This window comes from Dermochelys coriacea, chromosome 2, assembly GCF_009764565.3.
Source record: "Dermochelys coriacea isolate rDerCor1 chromosome 2, rDerCor1.pri.v4, whole genome shotgun sequence".
In the NCBI taxonomy this organism is placed as follows: Eukaryota; Metazoa; Chordata; order Testudines; family Dermochelyidae; genus Dermochelys; species Dermochelys coriacea.
The window spans coordinates 95,003,941-95,024,412 of NC_050069.1; the positions used below are offsets into that span (position 1 = coordinate 95,003,941).

Consider the following 20,472-nt stretch of genomic DNA (forward strand, 5'->3'; position numbering starts at 1 on the left):
AATATTCCCATGAAAAAGAAATTGGTGTTAACAATGAAGGGATGCTTCTCTATTCCACCTCAACTAGTGCAGGTCAGGAGCATCTTAAAAACATTTTGTCCATTCTTTCAGATATCACAATGAAAGGGCTAGACCATGCCTTTAAGGCATAGTGTAGCATGGGGTTATGTGTAGAGGCAGGAAATGGTATTGATTCAAATGGATGTGAACATTGGTAGGAAAAAAAGGAAGCTATGGTTTCCTGTAAAATATGTAAGCTGTATGTGTGTATGTTAAATGGGCCAGAAGCACCTGTTATTTATACCTATGAATACAGGTTAGATCTTCACAGTGTATTTGTGACCTTCAAACAAATGCTTTGAATACTTAAGGGAGTTTCATTCTGGAATATTCACTGTGCCTTAGCTATATATCTTTCAAAGCACCAACTGCCACTAGAGTCAATCAGATCATACACTTACATTGCTTATGCATATATTTAAGAGGGCAACAATGGAATTAATTTACAATGATTTTTAAAATGATGTTGAGGATCTTTTAAACACTACACAGACCAGGATACAAATACTAAGCTAGCATTTCTGGAATTGAGAACTGAGCACTTGTGAATTTCAAGAGAGGCAAACAACTCTTATTTTTGGTACTAGCATGCTATGTCTTGACTTAGCCAATATTATAAGACAGTGTAGCATTAGGAGCTGTTACATTGTACCAGTTTCTTTATTTCTGTACTGTAATGTATCACACTTATGAGTAAAGCAGCAACTCCCACAATGAATCAGGCATTATCACAACACAAAAGTCTCAGACAATATTTGGCTGTGGTGGTATTCTTTATTTTTGCTTATCTAAGGGTATGTCTACACTATGAAATTAGGTCGAATTTATAGAAGTCGATTTTTTAGAAAGCGATTTTATACAGTCGAATGTGTGTGTCCCCACTTAAGACCATTAAGTCGGCTGAGTGGATCCACAATACTGAGGCTAGCATCAACTTCCAGACTGTTGCACTGTGGGTAGCTATCCCACAGTCTCCACTGACCCTTGGAATTCTGGGTTGAGATCCCAATGCCTGATGGGGCAAAAAGTATTGTTGCGGGTGGTTCTGGGTACATGTCATCAGGCCCCCCATCCCTCCCTCCCTCCATGAAAGCAATGGCAGCCAATCGTTTTGAGCCTTTGTTCCTGGGTTACCCCTCCAGAGGTCATGCCATGGAAAGCATGGAGACTGCTCAGCTCACAGTCACCATATGTCTCCTGGGTGCTGGCAGACATGCGACTGCATTGCTACACAGCAGCAGCTCATTGTCTTGTGGCAGCAGATGGTGCAGTACGACTGGTAGCCGTCTGCATCATCTCCTAGGTGCTCTGGCCAGTCTCGGTGAGGTCAGTCATGATGCCTGGGTAGACATGGGTTTTCCTGGCAGACCTTGGTAAGGTGTGTCAGGGGTGCCTGGACATAAATGGGAGTGACTCAGGTCATTCTCTTCTTTAAGTTTTGTCTCATGGAGATTCAGTCCCACCTGGAATATTGACAGAGGGATAGCTCACGGGTTTGAGCATTAACCTGCTAAACCCAGCATTGTGAGTTCAATCCTTGAGAGAGCCAATATGCCTCAGGCTGCTCTCCCAACCAGAAGGACCCAGCCGAGCAGGAACGGCCACCTCTGAATGTCCCCTTAATAAAATTCCCCTATTTCAACCAGGTGACCATGAATGATGTCACTCTCCTGAGGATAATACAGCAAGATAAAGAACGGATGTTGCTTGAATGCCAGCAAACACCCGGGACCATACGCTGCCATGCTTTGTTATGCAATGATTCCAGACTATGTGCTGCTGGCCTGCCGTGGTAAAGTGTCCTACCATGGAGGACGGAATAAGGCTGCCCTCCCCAGAAGCAAAGGCCTTGGGATACATCCAGGAGAGCTTCATTGAGATGTCCCTCGAGGATTTCCACTCCATCCCCATACATGTTAACAGACTTTTCCAGTAGCTGTACTGGCCATGAATGCATCCCAAGTCTTCAGGGCAAATTAATCATGCTTGCTTTTAAACCATGTATCATATTTACAAAGGTACATTCACCAGAGGTCCCTTCTCCCTTCTAGGTCCGGGAGCCCGCCTTCAGTGGGTTGGGAGGGTACTAGATCCAGGGTGAAAAACAGTTCCTGGCTGTGGGAGAAAACAGTTTCTCCACTTACTTGCTGTGCTTCAACCTCTTCCTCCTCATCTTCCTCGTCCCTAAAATCCGCATCCTGGTTGTGTGAGAGTCCATTGATGGAGTCCACACACAGGGCCGGGGTAGTTGTAGGGGCACCACCTGGAATGGCAGGCAGCTCATCATAGGAGTGGCATGTCTGGGGCTCTGACCCGGAGCAGCCATTTGCCTCTCTGGTTCTTTGGTAGGCTTGCCTGAGCTCCTTAAGTTTCACACGGCATTGCTACGGGTCCCTGTTATAGCCTCTGTCCTTCATGCCGTTGGAGATTTTTTTCAAATATTTTGGCATTTTGTCTTTTTGAATGGAGTTTTGATAGCATGGATTCATCTCCCTATACAGCAATCAGATCAGTATCTCCTGTTCGGTCCATGTTGGAGCTCTTTTGCGATTCTGGGACTGCATGGTCACCTGTGCTGATCAGCTCGCCACGCTGGCCAAACAGGAAATGAAATTCAAAAGTTCCCAGGGCTTTTCCTGTCTACCTGGCCAGTGCATCTGAGTTGAGAGAGCTGTCCAGAGCAGTCACAATGAAGTACTCTGGGATAGCTCCCGGAGGCCAATGCCGTCAAATTGTGTCCACACTACCCCAAATTGGACCCGGCAAGATCGATTTCAGCTCCACTCGTTGGGGAGGAGTACAGAAACAAGTTTTAAGAGCCCTTAAAGTCGGAAAAAATGGCTTCGTAGTGTGGATGGGTGCAGGGCTAAACCAATCTAACATTGCTAAATCTGACTGAAACTCGTAGTGTAGACCAGGGCTAAGTAATTTAGGATTTAAACCCATTATTAGTGCTAAATACTACTGCTACTGTGAATCATTCAATAACCTACTCATTAGACAAACTTCCATCACAAAGCAAATCCCAGATAATCTCTTCACATCATCTTGCTGCAAGGCCAATCCTTATCAAATAATTTAATCTTTGCTTTTTGTGGCACGATCAGAGAGAATATACTAATGCCCATTTGATTTTGAACATTTTTCATTTCAGACTGGTGATGGCTTTTCTCCATTATAGTCAGAACATCTAATAACAGAATCCTTGGGCCTAGAAACCTCATTAATGGATTGGCCAGTAGAAAGTATTGTTGCATTTTTGAATCTCTTTTACAGTAGGAAAAGGAAAGGGTACCTTTGGATGGCAAGGAGAGGTTAGTGGGAGTACAATGGGAAGTTAAAACACTTTGCTACATTTTGGAGTAAATTCTATCTTCTCCTTAGTGTACAGATATAAATACAGGTTGTGACATTATTGACATGAACTGTGACCGTATAATCATTGTTGCAACCAAGGTCCTATAGTTGCACCAAATCTTGTACAAAGGAGGTCAAGTAAGGTGTTTACGAAAAGGTTGTAATTTGCTTGTTATGATTATGCTGTCTGTATGTGTGTATCCTTTTTTGAAGTTATGAATATTGGTTATGTACTTGTATGTATTTGATTCTAAGTAGCATTAGTGAAGCACTTGGTCAGCTTCTTGAGAAAGGAATTTTCAGACTAAGTGCCCAATCAAGAAACACTTAACTGACAATGGACCTTGGGAGACTCCAATCCACAACTGAGGAGCCTTCCTGGGAATGTTCAAGGTAGCATGTGAGCAATTCTCTACCTGTAAAGAACTGAGTCATGCATGGACATGTGACTTGTCCATGTGACTCCAAACTCCACCCTCCACCTTACTGCTGTGGTTTTCCACAGTAAGAACAAAGGGGTGTACTTCCACATGGCAGAGAATATAAAAGGCCCTGGAAACCCCTCCATTTTGTTTTCAGTCCTGTTTCTGACATCTGGAGGAACTGTGCTTGAAATTGAAGCTCTGAACAAAGGACTGAACGACCCATCCAAGATGGGATGTTTGTACTCCAGAGACATGATTAGTTTAAATCCCATCAAGCCTGAAACAAGCCTGAACTAAGAACTTCAGAATTGTTGTAGATATTTAATTACATTTAACCAATTTTACGTCTCATCTATATTTTTTCTTTTTATGAATAAACCTTTAAATTTTAGATTTGAAAGGATTGGCAACAGCGTGATTTATGGGTAAGATCTAACTGGCATATTGACTTGGGTCTGGGGCTTGGTCCTTTGGGATCAGGAGAACCTTTTTTCTTTTACTGGGGTATTGGTTTTCATAACCATTCATCCCCATAAGGAGTGGCGCTGGTGGTGATACTGTGAAACTGGAGTGTCTGAAGGAATTGCTTGTATGACTTCTAGTTAGCCAGTGGGGTGAAATCCAAAGTCCTCTCTGTTTGGCTGGTTTGGTGTGCCTTAGTAGCAAGGACCCTCAGCCTGGGGCTGTGACTGCCCTGCTCTAAGCAATTTGTCCTGAATTGATACTCTCAGTAATGTTCTGCCAAAGCCCTCTTCGTTACACAGATTCAGTGCCTTAAAACTCCTATTATATTCAGTCTTGAGTGGAAAATAACTATAGCTGAGGCTTGGCCTGATATGAGTAATTAACACCTGGAGGGAGGTCTCATTTTTAGGAGATTGTATTTGGGAAGGAAATGAATCATGAGGTTGAAAAAAGAACATTTGTGCTAAATAAGATAAGTAAATAGGTCAGTCAGCTGAGACAACTAAGGTAAGGGGGAGAGTATGCAAAGAATTATTTACTATGAACTAGATAACAAAGGAAGTTAGGAATGTAGAGATGAGGTAAAGAGGAAGTCAAACCAGGGTCAGTGCGTGGGCAGCACATGCTGCATGGAGATTGGCTCCTGCAAAGTAACCAAGCCAATCCAAAAATGTGTGATGCAATGTATAGTAAATGCAATGAAATGTGTAATATATATATATATATATATATATATATATATATATATATATATATATATATACATACATATAAGGTGAAGGTTTATGTGTAAATGTGGAGCTGATATGTGCCCTGCATCCATCCTTCCTGCGTGATCAACTCAGCATAGCACTGCTGTATGCCAAATAAAAATACGTAGGTGAGGAAGCCTGGAGTCGAACTGAGTTCTTGGGAAGCCTCGTGGAAAGAGGTCTTGGAGGGAATCCCAACAATGACCTTGTTTACCCTTAGGTTTTAGCCACCGGTGTACTTACTGTGGCAGAGCTCTGACCTTGTCCCCGTGGGTTCCGCGCTTCCACACTCTTTATGCTAGCCTCAGAGGCTCACTGCGACCCTCCATGTAGCCCTTCTCTCTCTCTAGGGCCAGGGTTACAGTCTACTGAGCCGTTTACATCATTAGCCAGCAAGGAGGTTGGCGAGAGAACTCCCACAGTCTCTGTTGTCCCTACAGGCTGATTTCAGAACAGTTTAACCTCCTGTCCTGACAGGGGCCTGTCTTCCCCTCCCAGGAGGTGTTTCTGTAGTGTCGGGTTGGGGGGAACCTGGGCCCACCCTGTACTCTGGGTTCTGGCCCAGGAACCTAATGGCAGCAGCTGTTGGCAGCCGACCTTTCACTCCCAGAGTTGCTACATTTCCCTGGGCCACTTCCCCACAGCTCTCCCACTTCTCTCTCTTAACGCCTTCATCACCCTTACCTTAGGGCTCCCTTTCCAGTGGCTTGAGAGTGTCTTCATTACCCAGCCCTTCAGCTGTACTTCCTCTCTTCTGGCTCCCTGGCTTTCCTCAGCCTGACCGGAGTGAGCCCCTTTATAGTATCAGAGGGGCCTTAATTAGAGTCAGGTGTTTGCATTCGCTTAACAGCTTCAACTGACTCTTTGCAGGCTAATTGGAGTCATGTGTCCACCCTAGCCTGGAGTAGCCCATGCTGTGGTCAGTCAGGGAACTGAAAACTGCTTATCCAGTGGCCAGTATATCTGCCTTCTATTACTCTGCTGTATCCAACTGGCCTGCGTCTATCACAATACAGTGTGCAAATCCTTTATGTAGACAGCAGGTTTATAAAGAATTATGAAACGGAGGTTATAGAAGACATTTTTTACATTGAGGAATTAATCTCACAGCATTTTAAGTTTTTTACATTAATACATTTTTGTGTGTCCCTCTTTTTGAATCTTTGTCACACATTCATCCTGTACTTGGGCCTTGACAGATTTATAGTTGTGGACAAATCCTTATAATTCCACAGCTCGTACTATTTTTCCTACCATGCAGTAGTAGTTCACATGGTTATATCCCCTGATATTTCCCATTTGGAAAGTAAGATTAAGCCAAATTTTGTGCTTTACACAGTTGCATCAGAGTGATTGCCGCCATCTTGTCAAACACCAGGGATTGGAACCTGGAAACCTCCAGAGCTAAAACCAGAAATCTTTACATCTTGAGCTTAAGAGCCATGCCTTCAGGCTAAGAGCTGTAACAGATTCACATCCTCTCAAAAACAGAGGGGAAACAACACAGTAATATTTCTAAAATTGAGTAACAAGGTTCCCTATTATTTCACTATTTATATTTTTACTGCTTATTATCAGATGCATAGGCTAGCATACAAAGCAGGACTGCTCATCCTTTTTGTCATTGCACTTTTCCATCAAATATTCAACACACACACAATTCCAAATGAGTACTAGTTACCTTGAAGTTGAAGTTCAGAAGCAGTTGCTGCTACTGCCTATTGTCACATTTTTGAAGGATGATAACCAGAAAGCTAACAGCATTAAGGGACAATTGATTCTCTTTAGTCTATTTTTCCAGGTAGCCTTTTGCAAGAGAACTATTGATTTACTGTTTTTTTTTGGTATATTCATCAAAGCTCCTTCTTTGTAGCATCAATAATACCTCACACAGTGAAACTGAAAGGAACTATTACCAAGGATGGACCAAGTCCAATTTGTAACCCATGGGTACTTGTGAACACAGCAGTGAGCGCTTGGAAGTTTTAAGATACTTCACCTCTTTGATGATTACTCATGTTACTTTTTGAAGCAGTGACTAAAACAAAAGCCAAAGTCAGGAATGCCCTTGCGGGGGCTCAACTTTCTGTGTCCATCAATGAGCCATCATGTTAATTTTTTCAGTCTCCTGTTATTCTTCATGTAAATAATTTTTCTGCAATTCCCAATGCAAAAACCATCTCCCTGCTCTTGGCTACACTTGGCTTGATTTGCAATTGAGCCCAAGAGGTGTTTTCCTTTGGAAAAAAAATATTTTGCCTCTTTGTCTGTTTACAGTCTCCAAAACATAATATCAGAGAGTAGCCATAATTTCACACACAACATTGTTACATACATTTCAGAGTTATTAATGACCGCATATTGTTAGTTTTTAGATGATATATTACAAGACCCATTTCAAGTAAACATAATGACACCACTATGTGTGTTTAGGTGTATTGAGCTGGTAAGGCCACCTGAGTTTTACTGTAACATAGCAGAGGTAGTAGTAGGAAGAGAGCTTGAGACATAAGCCCTTGTATCAGAGGCCCAGTCTGAGGCCTGAATTAAAGTAGTGGTGAAAACCTTGCCAATATGAAGCAAAGTCAAGTTGGGAGCAAGAGGCAGGTTGTGAGCAAGAATTTGGCAAGCAGAGGGCTGATATTGAAAAAAACACATATTCCTAAGAGGTACTGGGCACGAAGTACTCATGCAAGCACATTCCAGGAGGGTGGTACCACTATACCTCGATACCAGCACATTCCCAAAGATAACAGGAACACACTGACCCATCCTAAAAATAAGGTCAGAATGACAGCATGATGGATAGAGATGTTTTGATCAAACCAACAAGTACAAGGCAATGGGTGGCACCCTAATATGTCAGAGGGTGGCACGCTGATACGTCAGATGTAATATGCAACTTGTTTGTATTGGTGTATAAATACTTATCTCAGAGGGAGTGTCTTTGGCCAGCCGAGGGAGCAGTGGAAAGCCCCGGCACTGACTGAGCTGCGTCCATTGTCACAAGCATACATGTCTTAGTTTCCTTGTAGAGTCTGCCAGATGCTATTACCGTACTTCATCGACGATAAACTAGGCCATGTACCTTCGCTGAAAAATGAGTCTGTGGATTTATTGAGTGGTTTAATTGAGGTCTGCTATCTCCACCATACTGCGACAACACACTGAATAAACACACATGTAGCCAGCATCTGACCACAGGAGTCCTCTTGCCATCTGGGACTGGAGTGCTCTTAGGGTTACACTCCTATATCCACTTTAGCTAGGCTGGTTATTTAAGGGCACCCATGGGAAGGCAAATAGGTAAGATATACTTAGGCCTACTATCTCATCTTAATAAGTCAATATACTAATAAGACCCTGCCAACAAAAATCAGGCCTTGACATTTACTTTCATTTATATACTTAAAACATCCCCTGGATGGTTATTACATGAAAGAGAAAAGGACAGTGCTATTTGGCATTATAAAATGAGTGAACCAGTCCTGAAAGGGCTTGGATATGAGTCAAAAACATGTAGGGACTTACTTGCACTGTTCTAAATTTTGAGCCATTCTGAAAACTGCATTTTAGAACAAGCCAATTCAGCCTGATTATGAGCATTGCTACCAGCACTATTGCTAGCCCATCATTGTTTATATATATATATATATATATTTACTGGAAGAAGAGAGGGGTTGCTCAGGAAGCAACTATTTCCCCATAATGAAAATCCCAGTGTTGCCAGTGTGGTAATGCAATTTTTTTTAAAAAAGGGATTTTTTTAATCTTTAACACCTTAAAGGCTTGTCAAAAGTCATGGCAGCTGTTTTCTAGCAGTACATTTAGCAGAATGACTTTTTGTCATTCCCCCCCCTTTGTAGTTTTGCTGACTGCTACGTCTTTGATTCTTTAAACATCTCAAAGAAGACAGATAACAGAAGCCAAAGAATGTAAATTTATAATGGTATTTAAATGTACACAACACAATTTTAAAAGTTTCATTCTTTAGATATGAATTTTATACCTAACTTAATTTGATAAGGACAATAAGACTACTAACAGAGGAAAGAGGCAGGAAAACCAAATCCGCGCTTCCATAGAAAATTGGCTTTTTTCTTAATGAAGCTTTTTCCCTGCCTGTGGAATCCCATTCTCTCTTTTTATATGATACACTCTAGTCTAATGTGTTAGGGACTAAAAAGAGGGAAGTCTCCACCTATGTTCTACCCAGAGGCCCTCTGTGAGGCCCTGTCTACATTGGAAAGTTTTGACAGTAGTGCTCATACAGCGAAACAGGGATAGTGTTACAAGTAGAAAATGGAAATGCATTTCAGTGAAAAATTTCATGTTTTTGAAATTTTTCCCCTTGTGGGTAGAAAGTGACACCAACAACCATCATTTTACTTTTTCTAGCACAAAACCAATTCTATTTTTCAGGAAATATGGAAGATTTCCCTGGATATTTTGATTTTTCAAACGAGCATTTTCCATCAGAAAATTACTCTGATGGAAAATTCCCAACCTGTTCTAGTTACCAGTATAACCCCATCAAAGTAGACACTCTTATGCCACTATAACATTCAATTTAGATTAAATCTCTTCCTGAGAGGCATAAACTAACTTGAAAAAAGCCACTCTTAATCTGAAATAAGAGTGTCCACTCATGTGTGTATGTGTCTGTGGTTATATCCATATAACAGCAGTATCAGTTTAAACTCAACCTTGAAAACCACAAACAAAAAAACCCACTTACCTATGTAGAGAAGGCCTAATAAAAGCATTACTATAAAAGGAAACCATAGCTGGTACAAAGAACGAAGAGTACTTGTGGCACCTTAGAGACTAACAAATTTATTTGAGCATAAGCTTTCTTGGGCTAAAACCCACTTCATCAGATGCATGCAGTGAAAAATACAGTAGGAAGATATATATACACAGAGAACATGAAAAAATGGGTGTTGCCATACACACTATAACAAGAGTGATGAATTAAGGTGAGCTATTATCAGCAGGAGAAAAAAACCTTTTGTAGTGATAATCAGGATGGCCCATTTCCAACGGTTGACAAGAAGGTGTGAGTAACAGTGTGTGTGTGTGTGGGGGGGGGAATAAGCATGGGGAAATAGTTTTACTTTGTGTAATGACCCATCCACTCTCCATCTTTATTCAAGCCTAATTTAATTGTGTCCAGTTTGCAAACTAATTCCAATTCACCAGTCTCTCATTGGAGTTTGTTTCTGAAGTTTTTTTGTTGTAATATTTTGACTTTTAGGTCTGTAATCGAGTGACCAGGGAGATTTAAGGGTTCTCCAACTGGTTTTTTAATGTTATAATTCTTGACATCTGATTTGTGTCCATTTATTCTTTTACGTAAAGACTGTCCAGTTTGGCCAATGTACATGGCAGAGGGGCATTGCTGGCACATGATGGCATATGTCACATTGGTATATCTACAAGTACTCCTCATTCTTTTTGCTGATTAACAGACTAATATGGCTACCACTGTGATAGCTGGTATAGTAATAATTGGTGTCTTCTCCTATGAAAGGTAGAGACTAGCTTGTCCTGGGAATTGAGAAATATTTCCAAGAAAATGATGTGATTACTATGCGAGTCTTTAAGTAACAGCTGTTTTTTACTGATGTGTTTGTGTTTTAGCCAAAAAAAAGTCCTTCACTTAAATGTATGACTATCAATCATTTGTTAATTTCTCCCTAACCTGTAAAATCTGTATTGACACTTACGTCTGTTGAATTTTTTCTAACAAGGTTCTTTCAGAACAACTGATATTCACCTGTGAGTTTGAGAAAAATGCATTCCCCTTAATCCCACTTTAAGGCCTCACAGCATCACCATCTCATTTGTAAGTAAAGAGGAAACAGCTGTAGTCTGCTTACAGTAAAGAACAGAGAAAGATGTTTAATATATAATTGATAATTTATGTGTGCAGAGAATGGAGTGGAAGATCAGCGATGAAGAAATATACATGGGGAAAAAGAAAAGATAGCTTTTGTCATGCTTTCAACTTTTTAGCACCATTGCTTAGATCTGTCAAATCAGGCTGGAGTTTGACATGGAAAGAACTACTTCCAGGGTTATAGAGTTAGTACCAGTGGGCAGGAAATAACTGCAGATGCTGAAGTACCTGCTTGTGGAAACTTTTAGTTTCCTGCATGAAGACCAAGAGATCATACCACAGGTTACATATGGGTAATTTGGCTAGTCCTGCCCTGGAGGTCACTATGTTATATCCGATGAAATGCATCCAATGAAGTGAGCTGTAGCTCACGAAAGCTTATGCTCTAATTAATTTGTTAGTCTCTAAGGTGCCACAAGTACTCCTTTTCTTTTTATGTTACCTATGTTTCAGATAAAAGAGAAAGGATTTATTTAGATTCTTTAGGATTTGCTACTGGACACTAGTCATCTGGACAGTGGATAGCTAAACATAGGCATCTGACCTATCCTGCTTGAAAGGAATTAATAGTTTATTTGATCTTTAGAATATTTTTTTAAATAGCAGGAAATCTATGGCAGAGGCAGTGATGGGGAGTAGATGATGCCATTCTTGACTGCCCACTTGTCCACTATTGCCACAGGCAGCTTTACATTGGCTTCTCTGCCATACTACATAGCTGGGATGGTTTTCTTAAAGAAATCAAAGCAGCAACCTTGTCCTCCTGCACATTGGTCCTCAAGACTCACTTCTACCACCAGCAGTGGTACGCTATCAATGGTAAATTGTCAAGTGATCACAACTGGGCAGGTGGCCATCAGGAATTACTAACTATTAGGGCTGTCCAGAAAATAAGAATTCCATTTTGTGACAAATTGTCTCTCTTGATCTCTCCTGTTGGAGCTATTCTACTTCGTATAAATAATTAAATATTAATTGACCCAGGTGTTAGGGCACTCATCTGGGATGGTGGAGAACTACATTCAAACCCTTGCTCTGAATCAACCATAGCAAGGACTTGAACATAGGTCTCTCACATCACTATCCTAACCACTGGGCTATTGGCTCTTCTTGTGTGGGTCTGTCTCAGTCTTTCACCCGAGAAACCTACTTGAGGCAAGTTTTGTTGAAACAGATCAGTTTCTGTGAAAAATGTCAGTTTCAACAAATTGGCATTTTCCAGTGAAAAAAGTGCTTCATCAAAAAATTCCCAACAGCTCTAATATCTTTTTTTTTTTTAAATTTGGATATTGTGGAAGAATGTGTGTGTGGGGGTAGGGGGGGAGAGAGTGAGAGAAAGAACTCAAGGCAGTAAACATTGTCTGTGTGGGACTCATTAGCTCCTCTCCCATTTGTTATACCAGCTTGTTGCATTTTCTGTCAACCTACTTTGTAAACTCTTTGTTTACTATCTGTTTGCACGGTATCTACCTTTCCTATTGTAACCTCTGGGCACTGACATATTGCAAATAGCAATCAAACATACACAAGAACAACCATAGAGGTGATGGCCAGTGCATTCTCTGCTACAGCAATCCTGATAGCTAGGGCAGGAATCCCCAGGGTGAGTTCAGAAACATCCTCTGGAGTTCACATTAACGTTTCTCTGAACAGGAAAGGCATGCATCTCAAACTAGTGCTTGCTATTGATAGCAGCCATTTCCTGTAGCCACTTATCCAGCCAATATGAAGTCAATGGGCAAATGACATGAGCTAATTGCTATAGTGTCAGGTCCCATATGTAAGCTAGGAACTGGACATGTGCACTTGAGGACAGTATTGATACTTGTGAGTTAATCACCCTTTTTTCTCATATTGTTTCGAAAAGTTTTGTCAGATCCTGTCCTGAAACTGAGATCAGAATTCTCAGCTTGTGTCAACTGAATCATGCAATTGCAATCAATTGAGCTATGATAACGTATACCAGCTAAGGATGTGGGAAGTAATTTTTAGAACTCTTTAGTGCAGAGATTAAGTAACTCGGTATAAGCTATATTTCAGTTTACTATATGAGCTTTCAGACTAGAAAAGTTTCTAGAAAATGAGGCTACTTCATTCCTGCCAATTTCTATCCCAGTCTTGGTGTAGGAAATTAAAATCTGAGATATATACACCCTGGACAGTCCTTTGCAGCTGAAATCCAGTCTTATCTGAATTGAAGCAGGAGCAGATGCTGAGCTAGATTTAGCCCTATTCTAAGTCAATCTATCTTGAATGGAATTGCACCTGCTTGCACCTGGACTGATTTTGTCCCTTTGTCTTATCCAGAGTGTAAGCAGCATCTCAGTTACTGTCCTAATAAATAAGTTCCTTGTGTAGACAAGGGCTTATGTCAATATCCACAACCCTGAGCAATGTAGTTGTAACCACCTAGCCCCCAGTTCAGAGAGCAATAAGTTGACGGGAGGGCTTCTCCCATCCACATAGCTACCATCTCTCAGGAAGGTGGAGTACCTACGCTGAGAGGAGAAGATCTTTTGTGGGCAAGGTAGTGTCTTCACTAACCATTACAGTGGCACAGCTGCACTGCTGCAGTGCTGTATGTGTAGACAAGCCAATAGTTGAACAGAAAATAAGATTTATGATGAGGGAGGAAGAACTTTTTACATCTTCAGAAAGTAGATGCCTGATTACCAAGTCTAGAAATGCAGATCCCAAAACATCTGTAAAGCAAGAGATGGAGGAAGCCTCCAGGATTTCATAGTTTGCTGCCTTTTTGCTCTGAATATCCAGTCCTTTGAACAAACTTCATTCTAATCCCTGTCACTCTACCTGGATATTTCACATGCCTTCAGGGTGCATGGGGTTGAAAGAATGTAGGACTACACTATACAAGGCTAGATGGGAAGGAGATATGACTGTTTTGCTGGTTTCAGAATAGTTTCCTGGTTGTCAGAAATAACAAAAATACTGAAACCTAAAAATACTTTTGCCATCTAATTGCACTTTTGAAAGGCTATTTTGCAATGAAAAACGGAAAGATATCTCTTGCTGTGTCAGATATTTCTCTGGCTATTAAAAGTGGTTTGTAGATAAGTTGCAGATTCTTCAGAAAATGGTAGAACATTTGACAGCAAAGTTTGTCAGCTAAGTTCTTAATTACATTGAATATTTTTCAAGGTTGACTAAATGTGCTTCACAATTTCTTTTCCTTGCCAATAGATTACTCTTAACTTGACAGAGAATCTAAAATTTCATTATTTCTTATGAAGGAAGGTAGATTCTCAAGATGGGCTTTCCTGGACACAGCAGCTGTCCGTAAGGACTATAGCTACAGATTGATGAATTAGCCAGCACGAGTTTTACTATCCTATCTTTCTAAGACAATATATAAATAATCTGAGTCAGCCATTTTATAGACCACTCTGCTACACCTATCCTATTTTAGAGTCTAGGTTAGACCAGCCCTTCAGTGATTCTAGCTCTGACTGCAGCTGGGACAAACCATTTCTCTCAATCAGGGAGTCATAAACAGTACCCTTATACAGCACTGCTGACTGTAGTAGAGGAATGTAGATGAGAATCTGGCCCAATATCTTCAAAACACTGTATAAACATTCTCTAATTAATTCTCACAACGTTTCTGTAAGACAGTTCTGACTAATGGATTTCACGCCTATAGTAAGATATACTGTAAAAAACTAGATGATACCATAGTTTAGTGGACAAATGTTATAATTTTCCACAGATAGATTCCACATGCAATGAATAATAGTACAAATTCAAACTATTTCTATTTTCTAGATTACATTTTCAATAGTGTGCTGTTATTACAGGGTGAATTAAAGCAGTATGTAGGCTATAGGCAAGATGGTGCACATGTAACCACATAGACTGGGTATGAGGATTTACTGGGGACAAAAGGATTCAAATTCCCAAAGGGTCTGAGGAGCTGAAGAGAGCATTACTATTATGGAGGAGCATGTTGGAACACAATCAGAATTAGTTAGGTTACCAAGATAAATCTCAGTTTTGCAAGTCACAGTTTGATTTGTTCTGGTTGGGCAGATGAGGTGCTCCTAATAAGAAGGTATCTATTTAAGACAGAGAAGTTGAAATATTGCACTTACTTTTCATGTTACTTATATATATCGGGCACCATTCCATATATATATATATATATATATATATATATATATATGTGGAATGGTGCCCAACTCTAGCTCCATAACTAAATTCCATGTCTCTATTATGGACAGAGCCAAGAATGAATGAACCCCAATGAAACCAAACATTACTGAAAATAAGAGTTCAAAATATGGGTGTCAGTCTGACTTTTGCACAATGCCTGGGTTCATATCTGGTCCATTTTAAACATAATTTAAACCTCTGACCTGGGATCTGGACCAGATTCGTCACTCACCATCATCAAAGGAAAAACCCACATAATAGAGAGACTGTCAGCTTGTTTCCTGTGAGACGAAGCTATAAGAAGGGATTCAAAGAAAGAACCTTCATCTTTAAACTGTTTGGACTATTACAGAGAAGTGTACCAGATGCAAAGTGAACACAGTCTGGGTACCCTGAAAAGACTTTTGGGAAACTAGCAGTTTTTTACATCATTGCCAGCATTTGGAGTTACAAACTGTCATACATCTGTACATATAATTTACCTGCTTTAACCCCTCAATAACTCTCATTCTTTCCCTCCGAGGTAATAAATTGTTAGTTATTTTATTATAGAATTGGCTGTCAGTGTTGGTTTTGGTATATGATCTGGAATACCAACTGATCTGGGGTAAATGAGTGGTCTTTTTGGACTGAGAGCACGTGATATGGTGTGATTTTTAGTTCAAGTAACCTTTTATCACAACGTTTAGTTTGTCTGGGTTGCAAGATAGGCTGGAGAGTCTAAGAGGATTGTCTGTGACTCCATGGTAAGACTGTATAGTGATCCAAGACTTCACATTTATTATTAGCTGGGTGAAATGTAACTAAGGACCACATCATCAGCTTGGGGGTATCTGCCCTGTTTCTGACAGTCTGCCGAGGTAGGCATTCACAGTGGTGAGCCACTCCAGACAGCATGACACCTGCATTATGTATTATACATATTTTTTACCCATTTATGAAATTTCTAGCATGAAATAGATATTGAATCTGCTTGTAAATCTGTTCTTGTTTTTTTTTTGTTAAATACAGCAGAGATTTAAATTAGGGAGAGAGTATTTAAAGTTTTCTATTTTTTCTATTTAACATGCAACATAAGAGCACACACAGGGAGGTCACTGTGATCGAAATATTTAGGCAGAATCACAACAGATCACTGAAGTGCACTGGAAATCCTTTTGTTATAAATTTTCTTGGGAAACTAAGGAAGGAAATAGGAACCCCCTCTCCTCCCCTTCTCCTGCCCAGAGGTATCCATTTAAGAGTTAACATGTAGGCATTTTAAAGGCTAATTTCATTGTCTTGAGAAAGATATGGGGACATGGCAAAACCAGGAATTGTAAACTGAAGGGGATGAAGTAAATGTTACCTATGTGTCCTTGCAGTTTTGCAGACTATATCAGAAACAAACAAAAATGTATGCTGTAGATCCTAACTTATCATGCAGATTGGAAGGCATTATGGACAAAGCCTGGTCCTTGCCCAAGTCAGTCATACCATAAGAAGAGCAGTGGGAGGAGCTAAGTATCTGGTGCAGAACCCTTCTTGCTTTTGTAGAGCAGGATGGTCCAAGTAGCCTGCCATATGCCTTGCCAGGCACTGTTTATTGTTTTTCTGATAAGGAACAACATGCTGTTTCTGCTGCTCCTGGCTAGGGTATGCTACTGACTGAGGCCACACACACACACCTCCCTTAACCTGTTCAGCCTGGTTGTGTTAGCCAACTGGTTCCCCAGATAATTCTCCTAATCTGCAGAACATGGGCTTTTGGGGATGTGGTACATGGGTTGCTGTGGTAGAGGTGCTCAACTAATAATGCTTTCTGAAGGCTTAAAAAAGCTCACTGAAGTCAATGAAAATACTTTCTTTGGCTTCAATGAGCTTTGGGTCAGGCCTTTTAGTACCATGGAAAAATCCTGCCCAGTTGCTGACAGTGGGGGAAGGGTGTTTTTAATTCTTTCTTCTCCGTCTTGTTCAGATACACTGCACAATGAAGAATGTTTCCATAGGTTAAAGAAAATTGGGACAAAGCTATTCCTCCTTATAATATACTTTGTGTTTACTTTTCTTTAAAATAAAGTATTTTATATAACATTAGAACAGACACAGGAGTGTTTAAAGTGGTTGATAATATCACGGGGGGAAAAGTGCCACACTATAATTATCAACTATTATTTCCGACAACAGCAGAATACTTCAGAGAAGAAACAAGACAGCTCTGTTTGTTAGGGTAATTTACAATACATAATAGGATGACATCACAGAAGAAACAAATCATATTATTCAATATATCAAAGAGGCATGAATAGTGAGCTCAGGAAAGATATGCACTGAATTTTCCAATGTGATATCTGAACAATGGAAAACAAAAGACAAGTTTTACAAGAATTAGAGCGACTAAGGAAATATTGGATATTTAAGGTATTTGAAAATCAGATATAATTTTTGTTTTAGAGGGGCAAAATATCTCTTGTTGTTACTTAATTTGAGATTAATGTAATTATAGTGATTTTTAACTTCTCAGAGTTCTAAATAAAATCTGACTCTTTCTGTATTGGATAAAACGGCACATTTCAGGCACTTAATTCAGATAATATTAAAGCAAGCCAAAGCTATGAAAATGCCATGATGCAAGTTAGTGAAAATTTATCTTTCACTGGGAATTGAACAATTACAACTGAAATGAGATTGGAAATAATCCTTTCTTCTATAAACCTTACACCTAGAAGACAATACATCTATTTAATACCTTGCCATTTCAATCATTCAGAGCTACACCTGCGACTCTCAGCTCTAGCTGCATAGTCACATAAGGCATTACTGCTATTGTTCTAAAAAGCTGGTTTAATTAATATGAATAGCTGTCACCCATTTATTCCAATTACCCTTTTCCCCAAACTCAAAAGCCATAGGCATCATGATTAGTTTACCTTATGCCTGAATATATTTCAGAGCAAGAGAAATGCAATTTCAGTTAACTCAAGATTAAGAGGAAAATGTCATTTTCTGTCAGTTATCCCATCAACTCTATCTGTCGTTCTTAAACATTTTCAGATTGGTCTTGCCTATCACTATCTTAGTAATAAAACAGAAGCTAAGTCAAGTGAATTTAAAAAATATTGAAAAATTATGATAAAATGAGTTTGGTTTTCAAATGTTTCAATGAAGGTGGAACACAGCTGGTTGTGCTTATCACAACCCAATTCCACAATAATTCAGTATTACATGACAATATCTACAAAAAGAAAAGGAGTACTTGTGGCACCTTAGTGACTAACAAATTTATTAGAGCATAAGCTTTCGTGAGCTACAGCTCACTTCATCGGATGCATTTGGTGGAAAAATCCACCAAATGCATCCGATGAAGTGAGCTGTAGCTCACAAAAGCTCATGCTCTAATAAATTTGTTAATCTCTAGGGTGCCACAAGTACTCCTTTTCTTTTTGCGAATACAGACTAACACGGCTGCTACTCTGAAACATGACAATATCTGTAAGTTCTCTTTGTTAGCAGACATTTAGTTATAAAGAAAGTACAGACTAATCTTTTCTAGAAAGACAATTCCTTCGTTATCTCTGATCTAATTGTAATCAAACAGCTATCCTAAAATGGAATTCTCCAATATTTCAGCTTGTGTCATTATCTGGTTCTGATTTTCATTGTCTTCTTGATTTGAGAAATTAGAATAACTCTCCAAGGCATTCTCAGAAGGGTTGATCCAGCACCTAAAGTCAATGGAAAGACTTCCATGATCTTCACTGACACTGATTCAAGCTCTTAAGTTTAGGCATCGCAATGCAACAACTAAGTGCCTATGTGAATCTGGGCCTCAGCATTTTACAAGAAACACTTTGGCCCAAATCATCAAAGGTATTTAAGCACCTAACTCCCATTGATTTCAATGTGAATTAGGCATCTAAATACCCTTTAGGATCTGAGCCCAAATGCCTCTTTTAAGATATTGAGGCCAAGATTCACACAGGCACCTAAGCATTGCAAAATTGAGCATCACAATACTCCCTTCCTATACAATACATGCAGAATGACAGCTCCACGAAAGTCAGCACACGAGTTGGGGAGTCACCTAAGTTAGCCAAAAGCAGGTGTCAATGAGATGGTTTTGTCCTAAGCCCACCCCTTTCCAGAAGTTAGTTTGCTAAGTCTAGGCTTGAAGGAGCAGTCAATATTTTGTTTAGGATCCACAGCCACAAACCCTTTCCCATAGTTAGGTGCTTAAGCTATTTCTTGCAAGAACAGCACCAGTATAGACCTAACTCTAAATGGATAGTGGGGATGAAAGAAGAAACCCAGTGGTAAGGGCATTCACCCAGGATGTTGGAGACCCCGGCTCAATTGACCCTTTGCCTCAGACATGATTTAAACATGAGATTCCCAACTCTCAGGTAATTGCTCAAATGACTGGGATATGTGGTATTCTGTTGTGTGCCTCTTTCAATCTCTCCTGCTGAAGTTGTTCCACGTTGTTTGTTTGTGTATATACACACACACACACACACACACACACATGCATTGGCCTAGAGAAAGAGAATGACTCCCCTCCAGTCATTTTGTTGAAGCTAGGTGCACACAGAGCATGCCTATCCAATAAGTTCCCACATGAGAGATAAACCTATCTTCACCTGATTTGAGCTTGTGCTGGGGCTTAGGCAAGAGATAGGCATCCAGGTGCCTGAGCAGGCTTATACCCAGATGCAGAAACTTAGGGGACATTTACAGTGAAAATGTAGGTGCTGAGAGTTAGGTTGCAAGTGTGTGTGGGTTTTGAGGATTCATAGATTGCAAGGCAAGAAGGGACCACTGTGACCATCTAGTCTGACTTCCTGTATAGCACAGACCATAGAACTTCCTCAAAATATTTCCAGTGGTGCCTCAATTTTGAGCCTTGAAGTCATTTTGTGGATCTGGTCCTGAGTGTCATCAACATCCACTGAAGTCACCTGAACAGGATTGGGCCCAGGGCAAAAGAACTGCATAGCAAACTTGAATACTTCTGCTCCTCTGGTTGGTATGGGATACACTCCTACTATCTACAGTACAAACCTAATTAATTAAAACATTTAATGAACATATTATAACCATAATGCCTGCAAAAACTACATTTTCTTCCAATAAGTGAAAACTATTAATTGTTATAAACATGCTTTGTGCTAAATATATATTAAGAACAAAATAATTGCTACTCCCACATCAGAATATTGATGATGTTCTCCACATTCAAAGATCAGATCCAATGCCTTGCATCCCCTGTCAGTTTGTTTGGAATCATCCCGTACACCCTAGCACTTTAATAATTGTCACAAACTCTGGGGAAACAAGCTAGCTTTTTAACCACATGTAAAAG

General features: G+C 40.0%; 1 long non-coding RNA gene across 1 annotated transcript; it reads right to left on the minus strand.

Annotated features, from left to right (window-relative positions):
* Positions 1–2,703: 2,703 nt before the first annotated feature.
* On the minus strand, positions 2,704–18,680 carry LOC122458732. Its single transcript, XR_006278935.1, has 3 exons — positions 18,670–18,680; positions 14,362–14,365; positions 2,704–2,838 (listed from the first exon to the last, which is right to left on the minus strand). It is a non-coding gene; the product is annotated as an uncharacterized LOC122458732 (long non-coding RNA).
* Positions 18,681–20,472: the final 1,792 nt, after the last annotated feature.